The 19,839-nt window shown below is 43.5% G+C and overlaps 1 protein-coding gene across 1 annotated transcript in view; it reads right to left on the bottom strand.

The window, feature by feature from the left end:
- espn (espin) overlaps positions 1-19,839 on the bottom strand; it is a 215,450-nt gene that overhangs the window by 53,520 nt on the left and 142,091 nt on the right. The gene's annotated exons all lie outside the window — the stretch shown is intronic.

Here is a 19,839-nt window from a genome sequence, read left to right as displayed (position 1 = left end):
TCACAAGACCCAGCGGGACATTCAGAACTTAAAGTACTGCAGGTCTACCCCATCAGCGAGTTGCTCATTGGAAAAGAAACTGGATTTGGTGTGGACCATGATGCTGCCTACGACGGAGGGGCATTGGTGCGCGAAGGAGGTGTGCATTCTAATAAGCAAGTGATCATCTTAGTCACTTTTCTTGTGATTGCAAACCCCTGTTGGACTTTGGTGGTGTGTGAAGTTGTATGTCCAGTTCATTGGCTTATTAGTGAATGGCAGGGGAGCAGTGTGGCCTCGGTCGTAGAAAGGACTGGGCCTCAAGCCGTGGCCTCACCAGTTTGCAGCCGCTTAGGGGCAGGCATTGGAATCAGGTTCTCTGCCGGAGTGACAGTGGTGGTGTGGCAGACATCCATGCTAGAGCCAGTGCTGTCCCCAGTATTTGCTTGGCGAAAGACAAGGAGATTGCTTTATATTCAACTTCAGACTGCTGCAACATTCATGGACTTTGTGTGCCTATTTTTTACTGATTCTTATATGTGCTATTTGTGCATTGTGCTGTGTGTGACTGTTGGTATTGTGTTTTGCATCTTGGCTCCCAGAGTAACGCTGATTCATTTGGGTGTATGTATGGGTATTCACATATGATTGAAGGACAATTAAACTTGAACTTGAGACTATAGATGCTAGAATCTGAAGCAACAATCTGAATCAGAATCAGGGTTAATATCACTGGTATATGTTGTGAAATTTGTTGTTTTGCAGCAGCAGTACAGTGCGATACATAGAAAAAGCATAAATTACAATAAAAGCATAAATTATGTATACGTAGCACAAAAAGAGACCAAAACATAGTGAGGTGGTGTTCATGGGTTCATTGTTCATTCTGAAATCTGATGGCAGTGGGGAAGAAGCTGTTCCTAAAATGTTGAATGTGTGTTTTCAGACTCCTGTACATTCTCCTTGATGGTAGCAATGAGAAGAGAGTATATCTTGAGTGAAGGGAGTCCTTAATGATGGATGCCAGCTTTTTGAGGCATTGCATTTTGAAGATGTCCTTGGTGCTGGGGAGATTAGGGTCCATGATGGAGCTGGCTGAGTTTGCAACCCTCCACAGCTTTTTCTGATCCTGTGCAGTGACCTTTCAGACCAAATGCAGCCAGTTAGAATGCTCTCTATCATACATCTGTAGAAATTTGCTCATCTTTGGTGACATTCTAAATTTCATCACACTCCAAATAAAATATAGCTGTTGACATGCTTTCTTTGTAATTGCATCAATACGTTGGGCCAAGGTTAGACCTTTGAAGATGTTGACACCCAGGAACTTGATTCTGTCTACTCTTTCAACTGTAGATTCCTCGATGAGGATTGGTGTGTGTTCACTCAACTTCCCCTTCCTGAAATCCACAATTAAGTCCTTGGTCTTATTGATGTTGAGTGCAAGGCTATCGTTGTGACACCACTCAACCCGCTGAACTACCTCACTCCTGTAGGCCTCTGCTGAAGAAACTCAGCAGATCTGTGGAGGAGAGAGAAGTTTTTGACAAGCCCTTCCACCACCCCCTCCCCACTAATACTGAGTTCCTCCAGTGTCTAAGGAGAAGCAGGAGTGGCAAATGAGGAGGAAGGAGACAGAGGTGAAAGATGGGAGAAGGGTATAGTGGAGCAGACGTGCCAGCATAAGCTGGTTGGGCCTAAGGCCATTTCTGCACCGTTCATTCCTTGGAAAGCTATAAACTGTGTGGAAAAAGAGCATTTCAAATGCATCACAATCTGAAACGTAATGTGCAAATTCTGGGTTCATCTGTGTTTGGTAAACATTAACCAGTGTGAAAGAATCATGAATAAACAGTGCCAAGCAAACAATATCATTGATAACAATAGTTAATACTAGCCTTAATGGCAGCTACACACCTTTAAAAAGAATAGTCCTTATTTAATTGTGGTACTGAATGGGCTAATTTATTTAAAGTAAAGAGCCTTTGTTAAAATAATCAGTAAGTGAATTTTAAGAACACTGATTTAGTGTGTCCATTACAAATATCGCCCAGTGTTAATCAATCAAAGGATTTTAATGAGATGGTAAATGATAATTCAGGGAATGAAAGCTATGTTAAATAGCTTACTCCAGTTACTGACTCATTGCAAGCCTCTGCTTACTGTCCGATCATGCTGCTGACATTTCGGACAGCAATGAAGGTCCCCCATTTCTGCCTGTGCATATAGTCACACTCAGATAGAGAAAAATTCTTCATTGCTGTTTCCGTGACAATTTTTGTTTGTTATTCACGGTTGTTAGCCCTGAGCTGTAGCCCCAAACCTGGAGGACCAGTGGAACTCTCCTGGTCCAGGCTCTACCCTTTGACCTGTTTGGCATGGGTAACCCAACCATGATCCAAAGCCCAAGGCCCTGGCTCCAGCCCACAAAGCTCTCCAGGCCACTAAGGCATGCAAGCCTCCAAACCCAACGAGAAGCTTGTGGTCCGCATGGAGATCTGCAATTTAATCAAACATGAGGATTAGCCAAAACCTTCTGGCAAAAGGTAGCAAATTTAAACTAGTAATAGCTCTGGATTGATTGCCTTTTGTGTGAATAGCAAGATTGAAACTGGAAGCTCTTGTCATCTGAGCAAATCAACAGAAACAGAGACAGAGCTTGAAACATATTTAAAACACAAGAGATTCTCTAGATGCTGGAAATCAGAAAAACACACACAGAATGCTGGAGGAGCTCATCAGGTCAGGCAGCATCTATGGAATGGAATAAACAGTTGACATTTGAGGTCCTGATGAAGGCTCTCGGTCTGAAACTTCAACTGTTTACTCCTCTTCTGAGTTGCTGAGTTCCTCCAGCACTTTTACAAAACCTGTCATTGAAGTTCCAAGTTTTTTTTGGTCACATATATGTCACACAAAGTACATATATGTCACCATCTAAGAAAAAGGAACAGGAGTAGGCCATCTGGCCCATTGAGCCTGCTCCACCATTCAATAAGATCATGACTGATCTGGCCATGGACTCATCTTTACTTTACTTTATTGTCACCAAACAATTGATACTACAGCGTACAATCATCACAGCGATATTTGATTCTGCGCTTTGCCTACCTACCTATCTTTTCCCCATAACCCTTAATTCCCCTTTATACAAAAATCTACCCAACCTTGTCTTAAATATATCTACTGAGGTAGCCTCCACTGCTTCAGTGGGCAGTGAACAACCCTAAGATTCATTTTCTTGCGCACATACACAGTAAGTACAAAAAACCGCAATGGGGACAATGAAAAACTGCCCCCCCTCCCCAGCAGGATGGACAATAACCAGTGTACTAAAGCCAACAAACTGCAATACAAAATGAAATAGTAATAATAATAAAAAACAAACAATAAATATCAAGAACATGAGATGAAGAGTCCTTGAGAGGGGGGTCCATATATTGTGGAAGCAGTTCAGCGATGGGGAGAGCCAAGTTGAATGAAGATATCCCCTTTAGTTCAGGAGTCTGATGGCTGAGGGGCAGTAACTTCCTGAACCTGGTGGGATGGATCCTGAGGCTCTTGAACCTTCTTTCAAATGGCAGCAGTGAGAAGAGATCATGGCCTGGGTGTTGGGGATCCTTGATGATGCATGCTGTTTTCCTGCGACAACACATTTACTCTCTATGTAAGTGTGCTCATTGACAGGGAGGGTTTTACCTGTGACAGACTGGGCTGTATCCACTCCCTTTTGTAAGCTTTTTGCCCGAGGGCATGGGCACTTCTCTATCAGGCAACGATGCAAACAGTCAATATACTCTCCACCTCACAGCTGTTGAAGTCTGTCAATGCTTTAGACGTCATGCCAAATCTTCATAAACTTCTAAGAAAGTACAGGTGTTGCTGTGCTTTCTTCATAATGGCACTTGCGTGATGGACCCAGGACAAAACCTCTGAAATGATAACACTGAAGAGTTTAAAGTTACTGACTTCTCATCCCTTGATGAGAACTGGCTCATGGACTTCTGGTGTCCTCCTCATGAAGTCAATAATCAGCTCCTTGGTCTTGCTGACATTGAATGAGAGGCTGATGTTGTGGCACCACTCAGTCAGAAAGTTAGTCAGACTTTCGCAGTTAACTTATTAAGCAACTAGAGCTCCAAGCTTAATTGTGCAAAATACAATGCAAGTCAATTTCTACTGTTCCAATATAACTTGCCATCATGGTACAAGAAAACCCCGTCTATATGTGCTGTCAAACAGACTGAATTTTCAACAGTCAGCTCTGTGTTCAAAAAGGTGTAGAGAGACTCAGTCCTAAATACATTGGAATATAAGGTGAGTGTCAACAGATCTCTGCACATTGCACGATAACTAATATAATACCAAGGGGAATGGGAAAAGTCATTAGGTGTAAGTTTATCATTCAATCTATTTAGGACCAACAGTAATTGAAACAGGCACTGAATGGCTGCCTGCTTGTGGTGAAGCTAAGTTGCTGTATAAAGTATGCGACCTTAGCTTAGAGATAGATGCATCCAAAGGTGTATCCAGAATAGAGGGACATCCCTTTAGAATGGAGAGGAGGAGGAATTTCTTCAGCCAGAGGGTGGTGAATCTCTGGGATTCATTGGCACAGACAGCTGTAGTAGCCATGTCATTGGGTATATTTATAGCGGAGGTTGAAAGGTTCTGGATTACTCGGGATGTCAAAGGCTCTGGGGAGAAGGTAGGAAAATGGAGTTGAGAGTGATAATAAATCAGCTACGATGGAGTGGCAGAGCAAACTTGATGGGCTGAATGGTCTAACTCTACTCCCATGTCTTATGGTCTTAACATAAGGAGCAGCAGAGTAGTGGACACAGTGAAATGTAACACAAAACATATCTGAACCCACCAGTCGATTGTATCTTCATGAGGGACTGCCTCAAGAAGCAACACCTACCATCAAAGAACCCCACGGTCCGGGCCATACCATCTTTTTGTATCTACCACTGGAATAAAGGTACAGAAGCCCAAAGTCCAACAACATCAGGTTCAAGCACAGTCACTTCCCTTCAGCCATCAGATTTTGAACCAATCTGCACAACCCTAATCACAACCTCAGGATGGCAACTCTATGACCACCTGCATTACAAAGGACTTTGTATCTTTGGCTCTAGTTATGTTTTCTTGTATAATTTATGTTTTATTTATGTGTTTCTCTAATGTTATGTCTCTAATGCTAAGTGCCTGAGATGCTGCTGCAACCATATTTTTCATTGCATCTGTGCACACATGTACTTGGGCATTTGTCTTTGAACTTTAACTTGGACTACTACCCCCCAGGGCAGAACAGTGGTGTGACCTGTGACTGGGCAGGACTCCTCCCACATCCCAGAGACGCGTAGACTGATAGGCTCATGGGTGCGAGCATCACTCATAGATTGTCCTGATTCAACCACACAGATGAGACGGCCAAGAAAACTCACCAATGCCTCTACTTCCTCAGGCTTTCCTCATAAAAGCCCTGCGCCAGCTCTTCACTCTGTTCGGATATCCCTGCTATATCCACAGTGATAGAGGGTCCTCCTTCATGAGTGACGAGCTGCGCCAGTACCTGCTGGCTAGGAGCATTGCTACTAGTCGGACCACGAGCTATAATCCCCGGGCAAATGGACAGGTGGAGAGGGAGAATGCCACAGTGTGGAAGGCCACACTTTTAACCCTTAAGTCAAAAGGGTTGCCGGTCTCGCGATGGCAGGAGGTCCTCCCTGAGGCACTCCACTCTATCCGCTCCCTGTTATGTACGTCCACCAATGCCACCCCTCACGAGCGCCAATTCTCTTTTCCCAGGAAGTCTGCCACTGGGACTACCCTACCAGCTTAGCTGACGACCCCAGGGCCAGTGCTGCTCCGGAAACATATGAGGAGCAGTAAATACTCCCCGCTGGTCGAGAGGGTTCACCTTCTATATGCGAACCCCCAGTATGCCTATGTGGTCTTACCCGATGGGCAGGAGGACACGGTCTCCGTCCACGACCTGGCGCCCTCAGGAGCAGCAGACCACTACCTCAAGCACTCCACGGTAACTATGAACCCTGTACCCGAGGTGACACCGCGCACATCAAGTCCTACACAGACTCCTCACGACACTCCTATACCGGGCGCCTCATACACGCATATACCAGGCGCCTCGCACACGCATGAGGGATCACTGACCCCTAGTGGGCTGACACCTCCAGTTAGGCTGGAACCAGCACAACCTCCGTCTCTGGTGCAATCGCCACCGGCACCTGTGCAATCACAGCCGGTGCTACGTAGATCGCAGCGACAGATTCGACCACCTGATAGACTTAACCTGTAAATATACTTGTAAGAAACTTCGCCCCATGGGGACTCTCTTTTAAAACAAAGGGGGGGCGAATGTGGTGAACTACATATACCTGTCTGGACACGCCCCCTGCTGACTGCTCCTGGGGCCCCTCCCACTGACTGTGGCTCCTCCCACAGACCCTGGTATAAAGGCGATTGAGGCCTGAGCCCGGCCCTCAGTCTCCAGGATGTAGTATGGTGGTCAACCACTGCTTGTTCCTTCTTCCAGTCAATAAAAGCCGATATCTCGCCTTCACGTCTCAGAGAGAGTTATTGATGGTGCATCAATATGGTGGTTGTCTGTTGTATCTGACGACGGCAGGAGAGTTTTTAAAGTGTAACAGCTGTTACACTGAAGCAGTTCCACTCTCTTGACCCTAGTGGACCAGGTCTAGTAGTATGAACAAACATCACCTTTGGTGGCGGTGGATGACCATGACGTCTTCCATGCCTTGTCATGCCCTTTGCTCTCTCCATGGGGCTTTGCAGAATCACTTTCCTGGTCGTTGGATCTGACTGTAGCTCTTATCCGCCCAATCTGCTGGAGCTGACTTCGCATGCTGGGACATCGCTGTCAACACTTACTAATTTATATCGATGCACCATAGGAGACAATCTGTCTGGGTGCACAATGGCTTGGCGTGGCAACTGCTCCATGGGAACCGGCAGAGCGCTGTGGATACAGTTCCACACATCATAGCAACAGCTTCACCCTTTATGGATTCTGTCAATGATTCTTGCTGGCTCAGTAAGGCAGCCAGCAAAATCGAAGACCCTACCCACCATAGATAATCCCCTTTCTCCTTACTCCACTGAGCCAAAGTTACAAAAGCTGGAATGCACCCCAGGCTCAGGAACAGATTTCATCCCTTTGTTATCAGACTCTTGTACAATAATATGGATTCTTGGCCTCCCAGACTGGCTCGTTATGCACTTCAGCGATTACCTGCACTGAACTTTATTATGCATTGTTATTGTTTTTAAGACAGACAAGCTTTTAACTGTATCTTGGTGCATGTGACAATAATAAACCAATACCGTACAGTACATATCCCTAACGTGTATAGGTAGAAACTGAAGGCAGTTGATGGGAATGGATGTGGCTGATGGGAAAATAGGTTACAGGGTATATGAGAGTTTCATTATGTACCGTGTCGTATGACGTAGCGATCATGGTCTTTCCATGACCATGATCTCTCTTGGCAAATTTTTCTACAGAAGTGGTTTGCTATTGTCTTCTTCTGGGCAGTGCCTTTACAAGACGGGTGACCCCAGCCATTATCAATACTCTTCAGAGATTGTCTGCCTGGTGTCAGTGGTCACATAACCAGGACTTGTGATATGTATCAGCTGCTCTTATGACCACCCAGCACCTGCTCCCATGGCTTCACGTGACCCTGATTTTGGGGTGGGGGGGAGATGCAGGGTACTAAGCAGGTGCGACACCCTGCCCAGTGGTGCCCTGCAGGCTAGTGGAGGGAATGAGCGCTTTACACCTCCTTTGGTAGAGACGTATCTCCACCCGCCACCCTCATATGAGAGTAACATACACAAAATGCTGGCTGAACTCCACAGCTCTTGATGAAGGGTCTCAGCCTAAAACTTGACTGTTTATTTCTTTCCATAGATGCTGCCTGATTTACTGAGTTCTTACAGCGTTTTGTGCGTGTTACTCTGGATTTCCAGCATCGGCAGAATCTCCTGTGTGTATGACAGAGTATATGAGCTGTATGGACTTGATGGCATGAAATGGGCTCCACCTACGTTACTAGGAAATATGGAAATATTAAAGGAAGTCTGGAGTCTTTACTTATGCATTTGTGATTCCAAACCCACTCATGTGACTGACTCATAACTGCCTCATTCAGGGACAATTGGAGATGCTCAATAATTGTTAACCCTACAAGGAACCTTCAATAGATCAGTCAAGAGACACACAGGATCTGGAATGGAAGTAACTCAAAAAATGTTATTCGCCAATCTCAGTCATCTATTTGCAACTGTTCCACCACCATACAAGAAGACATCATCAATCTCGAATTGTTGGAGGAACTCAGCAGATCAGGCAGCATGTGTGGAGGCAGACGGTTGGTCAATGACTGATGTAGTGTCTTGAAATGTTGACCATCCTTTTCCCTCACTGGATGCTGCCTGACCCACGGAGTTCTTCCAGCAGCTTGTTTGAATCAAACAGTATGTGCTTGACCAAAGGGAGTGGCTTAGCTGACGGTGTATCTCACCTGCCAACTCCCACAGCTGAGCAAGGTGCCAGCCGTTGTTCAGGGGCCGTACACATATCCCTGGGTAAATGGGTTGTGATGAAGGGCCTCTAACTGATCGCCATATAGATTGCTGCGCATAACTTATCTAAATGGAACAATTTAACAAATTGTGACTGTGTGCAATGTGGATACTGCACCCCACCTTAGTATTGTGACTCCACTTGAATGCAAACAAAAAAAAAATAGCTGGAATTGTGAAGGACGTTTTACAAATACTGGTTTTAACCTGCAACAAGTTTGTGGAATGGAACATAGAACTGTACACCCAGGACCCTTTAACCTACTCAATAACCAATCTAACCCTTCCCTCCCACCTAGCCCTTCATTTGCCTATCCATAGTCTCTCAAAAGTCCCTAATATATCTGCCTCTACCAATAGCCCTGGCAGCACATTCTACACGCTCTCCACTCTCTGTATAAGAAGCACCTACCTTTGATATTCCCCCCTATATTTTCCTCCAATTATATGAAAATCATGCCTGCTACCTTTAGTCATTCCCATGCTAGGAAATATATCCTTCCTGGCCACTTTATTAGGTACACCTACTTGTTAATGCAGATATCTAATCAGCCAATCATGCAGCAGAAACTCAATACATAAAAGCATGCAGACATGGTGAAGAGGTTCAGACCACACATCAGAATGGGGAAGAAATATGATCTGAGTGACTTTGACTGTGGAATGATTGTTGATGCCAGACAGGGTGGTTTCTCAGAAGCTGCTGATCTCCTGGGATTTTAATAGACAATTCTCCGGAGTTTACAGAGAATTGTGCAAGAACGAAAAATAAATCTAGTGAGTAGCAGTTCTGTGGGCAAAAGCTCCTTGTTAATGAGAGAGGTCAGAGGAGAATGACCAGACTGGTTCAAGCTGACAGGAAGGCGACAGGAACTCAAATAACCGCACGTTACTACAGTGATGTGCAGAAGAGTGTATATGAATGCACAACACATCAAACCTTGAAGTGGATGGGAGACAGCAGCAAAAGACCATGAACAGATTCGATGGCCAGTTTATTAGGTACAGAAGATCCCTAATAAAGTTGCCACTGAGTGTTTGTTAAGCTGCTATGCACACAAAAATACAGTTCATTTATTCCACTGCTGTTTCAACCCTCACACTTCTATTAACCTGCTGTTAGTACACAACTAAATAATTCATTCCTTAACCACTTTCAAATAGGATATTCAAAGCAACCTGGTACCTGACTTAATTTGACAAGAACTTGCTTTAGTTGTACAGAATAGAGCTCATCAATTATTTACTCGTCCAAACATTGCAAGCAACAGCCTCTGTCCAACTATTACTTGTAAAGTTAACACAAAAGTAATGCTGGGAACACTCAACAGGTCAGGCAGCACCTGCAGAAAGAGGATCGAAGTTAAGACCATAAGACATAGGAGCAGATTTAGGCCATTCAGCCCATTGAATCTGCTCAGTTATTCCATCAGGGCTGATTTATTTTCCCTCTCAACCCCATTTTCTGGCTTTCTCCCCAAAACCTTTGACACTCTTACTATATAAGAACCTATCAACTCCGTTTTAAATATACCTAATGGCTTGACCTCCACAACCATCTGTATCAATGAATTCCACAGATTCCTTTTAAACTTCTGTTCTAAAGGGATTTCTTTCTATTCCAAGTCTGTGCCCTTTGGTCCTCGACTCCCTCAGTACTGTTTACTTGCTTTCCATGCCCACGCTTTTCAATACTAGGTAGGTTTCAATGAAATGCCCCCCTCATTCTTCCAAGTCCCAATGGGTACAGGCCCAGAGATATCAAAAGATCCCCTACCATAAACCTTTCATTCCTGTGATCATTCTAGTGAAGCTCATCATGACCTCCTCCTGTGCCAGCACATCCTTCCTCAGATACGGGGCCCAAATCTACTCAAAATGCATCAAACTTAATCAAGAGTCCTGATGTAGGGTTTTGAGCTGAAACGTTGACAATTCTTTTCCTTACACAGATCGTTCTTGACCCACTGAGTTCTTCCAGCACATTGTTAAGTTTAAGCACAGCAACTGCGGTCTCTTTTGTCATCAAAGTTAATGCTTCTGGTTGAAGAACTCTCATCCAAGATTAAGAGTCTTTGGCCTGAAATTCTGGTTCTCTTTCCACAGATGCTGCCTGACCTGCTGAGTATCTCCAGCATTTTCTGCTCATATTTTAGACTTCCTGTATAAGAAGCTTTTAAAAGAATTTCATTGATTGGATCTTTTAGTCATAGAGTCACCCAGCACAAGAAAAGGCCTTATGGCCTAGTGTGTTCATGTTGACAATTAAGGTACACCAATCCTACACTAAGCCATTTTATTCACAATGCTCTCCCATGATCTCCTCTCAGATTCTCCCCACTAGGAGTAATTTACAGCAACCAATTAATCCACTGCTGGCTTAGACTGCAGAATTGTTATTTTTCTAGTAATTTCCTTGTAGTTTAACTTTCTTATGCTTACTTATAATTTTTATATTATCACCTATATATGTTCAATTGTTCAGTAGATTTTCCAGTCATTGTTGTGTAGCTGATTCTGTATTTTTCTAGAAGCTTCTTACTTTTCCTGCATCAGATGTCACGCCCCCTGAATCTGCAATTTGATATGTTAATTGTTATCATGGAATGTCTGAGTTTGAGACGAGCACAGCTTCTGTTCGATTGTCCTCTTCTCGTGTTCCTTGTTCTTGCAACACTTAATAAAATGCAGCCACTAAGATTCATGCCTCATTCTTGACCTCTGAAGAAGCTCAGGATCGACATCACCAGATCCAACACCACCTACCCACACGCCTTTGGGATGCGGGAGGAAGCCCACATGCTCACAGAGAGGATGTGCAAACTCCACATGGACAGCATGGACTGAAGCGTTAAGACAGTGATGCCAACCGCTGCTCCATTGAGCCACCCCAAACCAATGAACTATTAAGAAATCTGCTGCAAAAAACACAGATTCTACCCAGAAATCAGTGAATCTCAATGTAGATCTATTTCATAAGCGTCTTGGCGGATACACCAGGTTTCTAAAACTACAAAGAGTTAGCCCTCTGAGTTAAGAAATGATTCCACATCCCACTCCAGAGACCCATTGTCCTGAGACCATGTCCCTTAGTTCTGGCTTTAGAACTAGTCATCTTGTATGGGGTGGCACGGTAGTGCGGTGGTTAGCACAGTGCTTTACAGTACCAGCGGCCTGGGTTCAATTCCTGCTGCTGGCAGTAAAGTGTTTGCATGTTCTTCCCCATGACCACCTGGGTTTACGGTTTACTCTGGGTGCTCCGGTTCCTCCCACAGTCCACAGATGTACTTGTTGGGAGGTTAATCGGTTATTGTAAACTGTCCAGCGTTCAGGCTAGGGTTAAATTTGAGAGCTAGTCTCAAGTAGCCACTGACAACCAATTCCAGCTCCTGGCCTTCACGTTGGGCTTAGCTACTAAGCCAGACGCAACTATTTCTACTGACAGGAGAAGGGGCCAAGGCGGGTTACTGGTGTCTTAAAACCAGTCACTTGGGAGCAAATGGGGCTCGTCAGCTGTGGTTAGCAGCTCATTGAGGAGAAGGAAATCCCTGATCTCAAAACTCCACTGCCTTGTGGCTATACCCGCTCAAGGCAGTCCTACATTGAGTTCAATGTTAACTGGCAACTCCTGCGGTGCTGTTGATATCAAATTGTATCCGGTTCTGCCATTCCTTTGGGTGCATCAGATGCGTGGAGCGGGGGAGCTTGCTACTGGGCAACAGCTTGCTCCCCATATTGTACTGCCCAGACTTGCAAACCTAGACAGGTAGTTCGCAATATCCATGGTCAACTCAGACCAATGCAGGCCTCAGAATCTCAGAAATTGAGGATTGCAGGGCAGCACAGACTGAAAGGCTGAAAGGACACATTTCATGTTGTCTCAATTATTAAATAGCTTAACAGTAACAGTAGAGATTCTTCAGATACACAAAATGCTGGAGGAACTTAGCAAGTCAGGCAGCATCGATGCAGGGGAGTAAGTAATCAATGTTTTGGGTCGAGACTCTTCATCAGGTCCCGAGCAAAGAGGGTAAGTTTGTCACAGAGGCAAGAAGGCATATTCAGAATCAAAGTGTGGTGAGTGTCTCACATAGCAGGATGGCCAGTTTTCTGTTAGTCGATGAAAATGGCTGCTCTCCTGTTGTGATCTGCATTCAAGCCAAAGTGTAGGCGACAGCAAGGCCATGAATAACAATGCCATGCATCTATGTAATACCATTAATGCCAGTAGCATATTCTGATGTGGAAGCACCAATGCTGAAGAATAGAAAGCCTACAAAAGGTGGTGGATACAGCCCAGTCCTCCCCACCATTGAGCACAGGAAAGCAGCCTCCATCATCAAGGACACCCACCATCTAGACCATACTCTCTTGTCATTGCTACCATGGGGAAGGAGGTACAGGAGCCTTAGATCCCACACCACCAGCATCAGGAACAGCTATTACCCTTCAACCATCAGTCTTGTGAATCAGTGTGGATAATTTCACTCATCTCAACTCTGAACTGATCTACAACTTACGGGCCCAATTTCAAGGACTATACAACTCATGTGCTTGGCATTATTTATTTATGATTATTAAAATTTGTGTTTTTTTTTGTATTTGTACAACTTGCCTTCTTTTGCATAATTGGTCATTTGTCATTTTTCATTGACTCTATGGTACTTCTTTGTCCTACTGTGAATGAGTGCAAGAAAATGAATACATGTCTCCCCACCCCCTTTACATTTCTTAAGCCGAAATGGCATAAAGTGTAGAACCATCAATTTATATGGCGAAAATAAGCAAAAATCCTCTTTGTAATGTAGGTTACTTTGTAGGTTACTAATGTAGGTCTTTTGTAGAAGCAAAGTGGCGTCTAGCAAACATTCGTGAAGCGGGTGGGGGGGGGGACCTGTATATGGTGAGTATATGATACTAAATTAATTTTGGTCTTTGAACTTTGAAAATATCCCAAAATATATGCCAGGAAGTTATTAAATAAATTACGACTTTAAAGACATTTAAAACATGATTAGGAGAGGAGACCAAAAGTTTTTATGATAAAGGAGTTTTCGGGAAGGTCTTAAGAGGAAGGTCTAGGAGTCTTGGGCCTTAGGCAAGGTCTGACCTGCGTGGTTTGTGGATTGAACACACATTTAGAGAACACTCTTCAGTTCATGTTGTAGTTTTTTTGGGGGTTCCGGTTACTCCTTTTCTCATTGCTACTTTGTGCAATTTTGATCAGGGCCGACACAGCACTAAAGTGAACTGAACTGAACGAAACCGAACATTCCTAGACTGTCTCAAGGACCTTGTGGTTTAATGTTTTATATGCTGTTTTTTACTTGCTTGTTCTTAGCCATTTGTGCGATTTGTTCTTTCTTTTGCCCGTTGGGGGTTCGCTGTTATCTTTGAATGGGTTCCATGGTGTTCTTTTGTTTTGGGGTTGAATGCGGAAAAATGAATCTCAGGGTGGTATACTGCATGAACACTTTGACAGTAAATGTACTTTGAATCTTTGAATCCTTGATAGGTGGAGAGATTTGAATGGGGATTTCCAGAGTTATTGTCCAATTACACTCAACATGTGATTGAATTAAAGATGAACGATATTAGCACTGTGGCAATCATGTTTTAAAATAAATACTGAACCAGGTAGGTCCTATGTACACCTGCTCACCTACACTTATCCTGTACCAGTGCTGAACCAATGTCAACTATGCTAGGGTATGCTTATTTACGTATTTACTTAGAGATTCAGCACAGACCAGACTCTTCCAGCCCAGTGAGCCACACTGCCCAGCAACCTACCTATTTACCCCAAGCCTAATCACAGAAAATTTACAATGACCAATTTACCTACTAACTTGTATATCTTTGGACTGTGGGTGTAAACCAGAGCACCAGGTCAAAACCCATGCGGTTCATGGCAAAAATGTACAAACTCATTACAGACAGTGCCAGGATTAAACTTAGAACTCCAAGTGCCCCAGGCTAAAATAACATGCCGCCTGAAGTTACATTGTGCACCTGGATAGGGAGAAAAAAAAGCAGAACTACAGCACAGTGTATTGTATGGGAAACACTGTGTAAACTTACTTCAAACAAACAACCTCTCCTTCAAACAGAGTCGGTGCATCAACATACCTCTCCTGGGAAACTCATCAGCCCCTGTTATTGGCATTGCTCATTCTAGTTTTTAAGTTGGACAGTTTACACCAGACAATTTTTATCTGCAACAATGTCCAGTAACAAGACACACGGGAAGTGTCATTATAAATGCATTTATGAAAACTCTGTTCATTTGGCATTCAGCAGCATAAACCACAATCATTTACAGAAGGAATTTTTTGATCCCAGGCTGACACTTTGCCAGAGTAATCCAAGTCTAAGCCTGTTGCCTTGTGTTCTTTCCTTGATCTAGAATTTTGCGAACATTAATAACTACTGATAACATTAATAACTCATTCACTTTTCCTTAGGAAAATGAAATCTTTTCTGCTACAGCCTCTCATGTATTGAATTGAAATGAATTGACTATTTCTTACATCCTTCACGTATGTGAGGAGTAGAAATCTTTACGTTACGTCTCCAATCGCTTTGCAGTGCCAGCAATCATGGATTGGGGTTTGATTCCCCCCGCTGTCTGTACATTCTCCTGTTAACTGCTTGAGTTTCTCTGGGTGTTACAGTTTCCTCTCACATTCCAAAGACGTATGGTTAGTAAGTTGTAGGCATACTATGTTGGCACTGGAAATGCAGCAACTCTTGCAGACTGCTGCCAATGCAGCCCATGTTGATTTGATTTGACAAAGGAGCCACATTTCACTGTAGGTTTTCATGTTTCGACATTTTGACAAATAAGACTAATCCCTTTTTCTTTTATTAACTATTCTGAGCTCCAACCACCATCTGCGTAAAGCAAAAGATTCTGTCGATGCTGGGCACCTGGAGTAGCACACACAAAATGCCGGAGGAAGTCCTGATGAAGGGTCTCGGCCCAAAACATCGACTCTGATAGATGCCGCCTGACCTGTTGAGTTCCTAATCGGTCACATAAAGAGGTTCTGCAGATGCTGGAACATCCACAAACTGCTGCAGGAGCTCAGCAAGACAGGCAGCACCAATGGAGGGGCATATACAGTTGATAGAACAGCATTTTTACATGTGACATGGTGGGAAGTGGTATAACCAAGATAACTGTGAGAAACACTAAGTCTCTCACAAAACTTAATAACTGATAACTTTTAATGAGTGACTCCCAAAAGTCTAATGAAGTCCTAAGGATTGTTCTTCCAAAACATTTACAGTTTCTCTAGTTAGCTCTCAACAGAGGACAACTCCACAACTTATCGATAATTTCACTGTGTATCACGCCTCCCTCAAATAATATTGCACTGTCCTACATGATAAATCCTTTAATAAAAAAAAAACCCTTGCAAAGGTAACTGCATCCATACATAAGCTGGACTTTTGGTTATACTACATTTGAAAAAAAGACATAGCACAACTGATCATCAAGAAAACACGAGATTCTGGAGATATTGGAAATCCAGGTGAACACACACACACACACACACACACACACACACACACACACACACACACACACCCACACACACACACACACACACACACAACACACACACACACACACACACACAACACACACACACACACACACACACACACACACACACACACACACACACACCCACACACACACACACACACACACACAACACACACACACACACACACACACAACACACACACACACACACACACACACACACACACACACACACACACACACACACACACACACACACACACAATGCTGGAGAAACTTGGCAGGTCAGATAGCATCTACAGGAGTAAATACACAGTTGCGATTTGGGCCGAGACTCTTCATCAGGACTGAAAATTCAAGTAACAGAATATTCACTCTGGAATATTTCAGTGTAACTCACTAAAATCAATCATCAGTCTCCCGCAAGGTCTTACACTGCAAAGACTTAGTGGGGCAGTTGGAACAATAAATGCACATTGACCATTGAGAGAAACTTTACAAAACCTGATGAAAATAATCTTGGCTACTTCTGAATAAATTGATCACAAAACAAAAGTATAATATCTACAGTACTTGGATTTCCACCCACCTTTGTTATTACAGGAGTCAATAAGGATTCTGTTAGCTCAGTATTTCCTCTGGTTCTGCTGACGTGTACTCATCTGGTTTCACTGTCTTACTAAGGACTAACTAACACAAGGTACAACCTCGATCAAATTACTTACTCTTCATTAGCTTTGGTCCTTTGCCTTCTGGATGGTGAGACACATCTAAGAGAGGAGAAGTAGCCATGGCAAGGGATTTGCCGGTTCCGTGCACACCGATCATTGAGAGAAACGTTACACAATGGGAAATCACATGGCAAGAGGCAGGAGGTGCCGTGATCCGCAGCAAAGGATGACACGAGGGAGCGTTGTTTGTCAGTACAGTGTGGAGAGAGCAGGCAGCAGGAATGGAACAAATACACAACAGTGGAGAGAGAGAGAGAGAGAGAGAGGGGGAGACAAAAAGAGATGACAGGAGGGGAAAAATAAACAGTTAGAGAAAGCAGGGGCATAGAAATATAACATGCAAAATTGATAAAGTTTTGGAGAGAAATGAATGGACTAAACAAAATTTTATTTAACTAATAAACAATATATCCACTCCTTTGTAAATTTCATCTTCATTATCATCACCATAATGTGCCGAGTCATATGACATGGTTGATCATGGTCTTGACCATGATTGTTCTTGGCAAAATTGCCATTGCCTTCTTCTGGGCAGTGCCTGTATGTGACAGGTGATATCTGACATTCATCAATACTCTTTAGAGACTGCCTGCCTGGTGTCAGTGGTCACATGACTAGGACTTGCTCATATGACCATTCACCACCTGCTCCCATGGCTGCATGTGACTGGGATTGGGGGCTAAGCTGATGCTATGCTTTGCAGACTAGTGGAGGGAAGCAGCACCTTACACCTCCTTTGGTAGTGATATATCTCTACCCTGCCATTTTGGTGACTGCTGTCACTGAGTTCTGGGAGTGATTCTGCAGTGCAGTCATGGGCTAGAGATCCTCACTGGACCCATTTCACTGCCCGTGGCTTTTCAGTCCTACACTTGACCACTTTGTAATTTCAGTCCATTCCTCTTGCAGATAGGCTGAGATAAACAGACACAATTACACTGGGATACAAGAAACTGATGCCATTCAGCAGGACCTGAAATGTCGACTGTACATTTTTCCATAGATGTCGCCTGGCCTGCTGAGTTCCTCCAGCATTGTGTGTGTATGGCTCGGATTTTCAGCATCTGCAGATTTTCTCTTGTTTGAAATTTATCAGGCAAGAGTTTCCCCTGAGGAAACCATGCTGACTATGGCCTATTTTATCAGGTGCCTCCTATTACTCTGAAACCACTTCCTTAACAATCCAACATCTTTCTAACCACTGGGGTCAGACTAACTGGCCCATGATTTCCTTTCTTCTGCCTCTCTCCCTTCTTGAAGAATAGGATGACATTTGAAATGTTCCAATCTTCTGGAACCATTCCAAACTTTAGGTACAGGTATATAGAAACCATTTTTACACTGGAGAAAGTCTCATCAGCCTTACCTTGTCATGTAATGTGAATGAGCACTATACACTCATGCTCTGTAATACAGTGTGAATGGGCATTGACTACAGATGTACACACACTTTATACAATGTTAGATTACCAGGAATGAGAAAAATTCAAAACAGCAAAATTTCAAAAAGGAAGTCAAAAAGTGGACTACAGAAAAATCAAATGCAAAGAACACAATGGTTACTAGATTCTATCAGGACAATGAATGTAAGGGAACTTTATTTGAATGTCTGTAGAATTTGAAACAAGGTCAGTGAACTTATGTCACAGATCAGTATAAAAGGGATATAATTTAGTGGCCAATACAGAAATGTGATTCCTGGGTGGAGATGAATTACATTCACAGAAGGAGTTTCAACTTCCAATCTATTAAAATAAATTTAAATAATATTCCCTTTACATCCTTGTTCCAGTTATGAAGATTTATTTGTCGCATTTACATTGAAATATACATTCTGGAAAATGTATCATTTGCATCAACGACCAACACAGTCCAAGGATGTGTTGGGGGCTGCCTGTACACCAACATAGCACTCCCACAATTTACTAACCCATACGATGAGGGAGGAAACCCACACGGTCACGGGGAGAACATACACTGTCGGACAGTGACAGGAAGGGAATCCAGATCAGTGTGCTGTGAAGTGCTACACCAACTGGTATGCCACCATAACACCCAATTTGGCACCATCAACTATGATAAATTTGGAGTGGGCATCACCTCATATATAATTTATAAAAATGGTCAAGAAAATATCTTCAACAGATTTCGGAGAAATTTGAATAGGTACATGGATGGAAGGGATGTGGAGGGCTATGGTCCAGGCATGGGTCAATAACACTAGGCAGAATACAATTCAGCATGGACTAGATGGGCTGAAGAGCCTGTTTCTGTGTTGTAGTGCTCTATTAATCTAACAACCGTACCGAATCGCGACCTGGAAAGCTCATCTTAACTTGCTCAATGTTCATCTCTACAACCTTTTCACTCTTAGGCTGGTTTATTGTGGAGATAGCAGCTTGACCAGGTTCTTGGAGCTGCAAATGTGGAAAACCGTCAGTGTGTCCTCTTTCACTATACAATACTTATGACAACATCTGAGGTCTGCATTCGAAGAAACTCATTACTCAATGTCAGTGAGATTTGCTAATCCACAAATGCTCTGCTGATCCATTTGGCACTAAACCAGCAATTTGATGAAAACAGGGTATTCTTTCTTTAGTTTGATCTTACCAAATTTGGCACAACATGTGGGCCGAAGGGCCTGTACAGTGTTGAACTGTTCTATGTTATTTACAGATACAGTATGGAATACTAAGCTGCGTTGCCCAGCAACCCACTCATTTAACCCTAGCCTAATCACGGGACAATTTACAATGACCAATTAACCTACTAACCGGTATGTCTTTGGACTGTGGGTGGAAATCAGAACATCTAGAGGAAACCCATGTGGTCACGGGAAGAATGTACAAACTTCTTACAGAAGTTGCCGGAAACGAACTTTGAACTCTGATGCCCCTGGTTATAATAGCATCATGCTACCGACTACACTACTGTGGC

This window comes from Hypanus sabinus, chromosome 27, assembly GCF_030144855.1.
Source record: "Hypanus sabinus isolate sHypSab1 chromosome 27, sHypSab1.hap1, whole genome shotgun sequence".
Lineage (NCBI taxonomy): Eukaryota > Metazoa > Chordata > Chondrichthyes > Myliobatiformes > Dasyatidae > Hypanus > Hypanus sabinus.
This window is presented reverse-complemented; position numbering and strand designations above follow the sequence as displayed.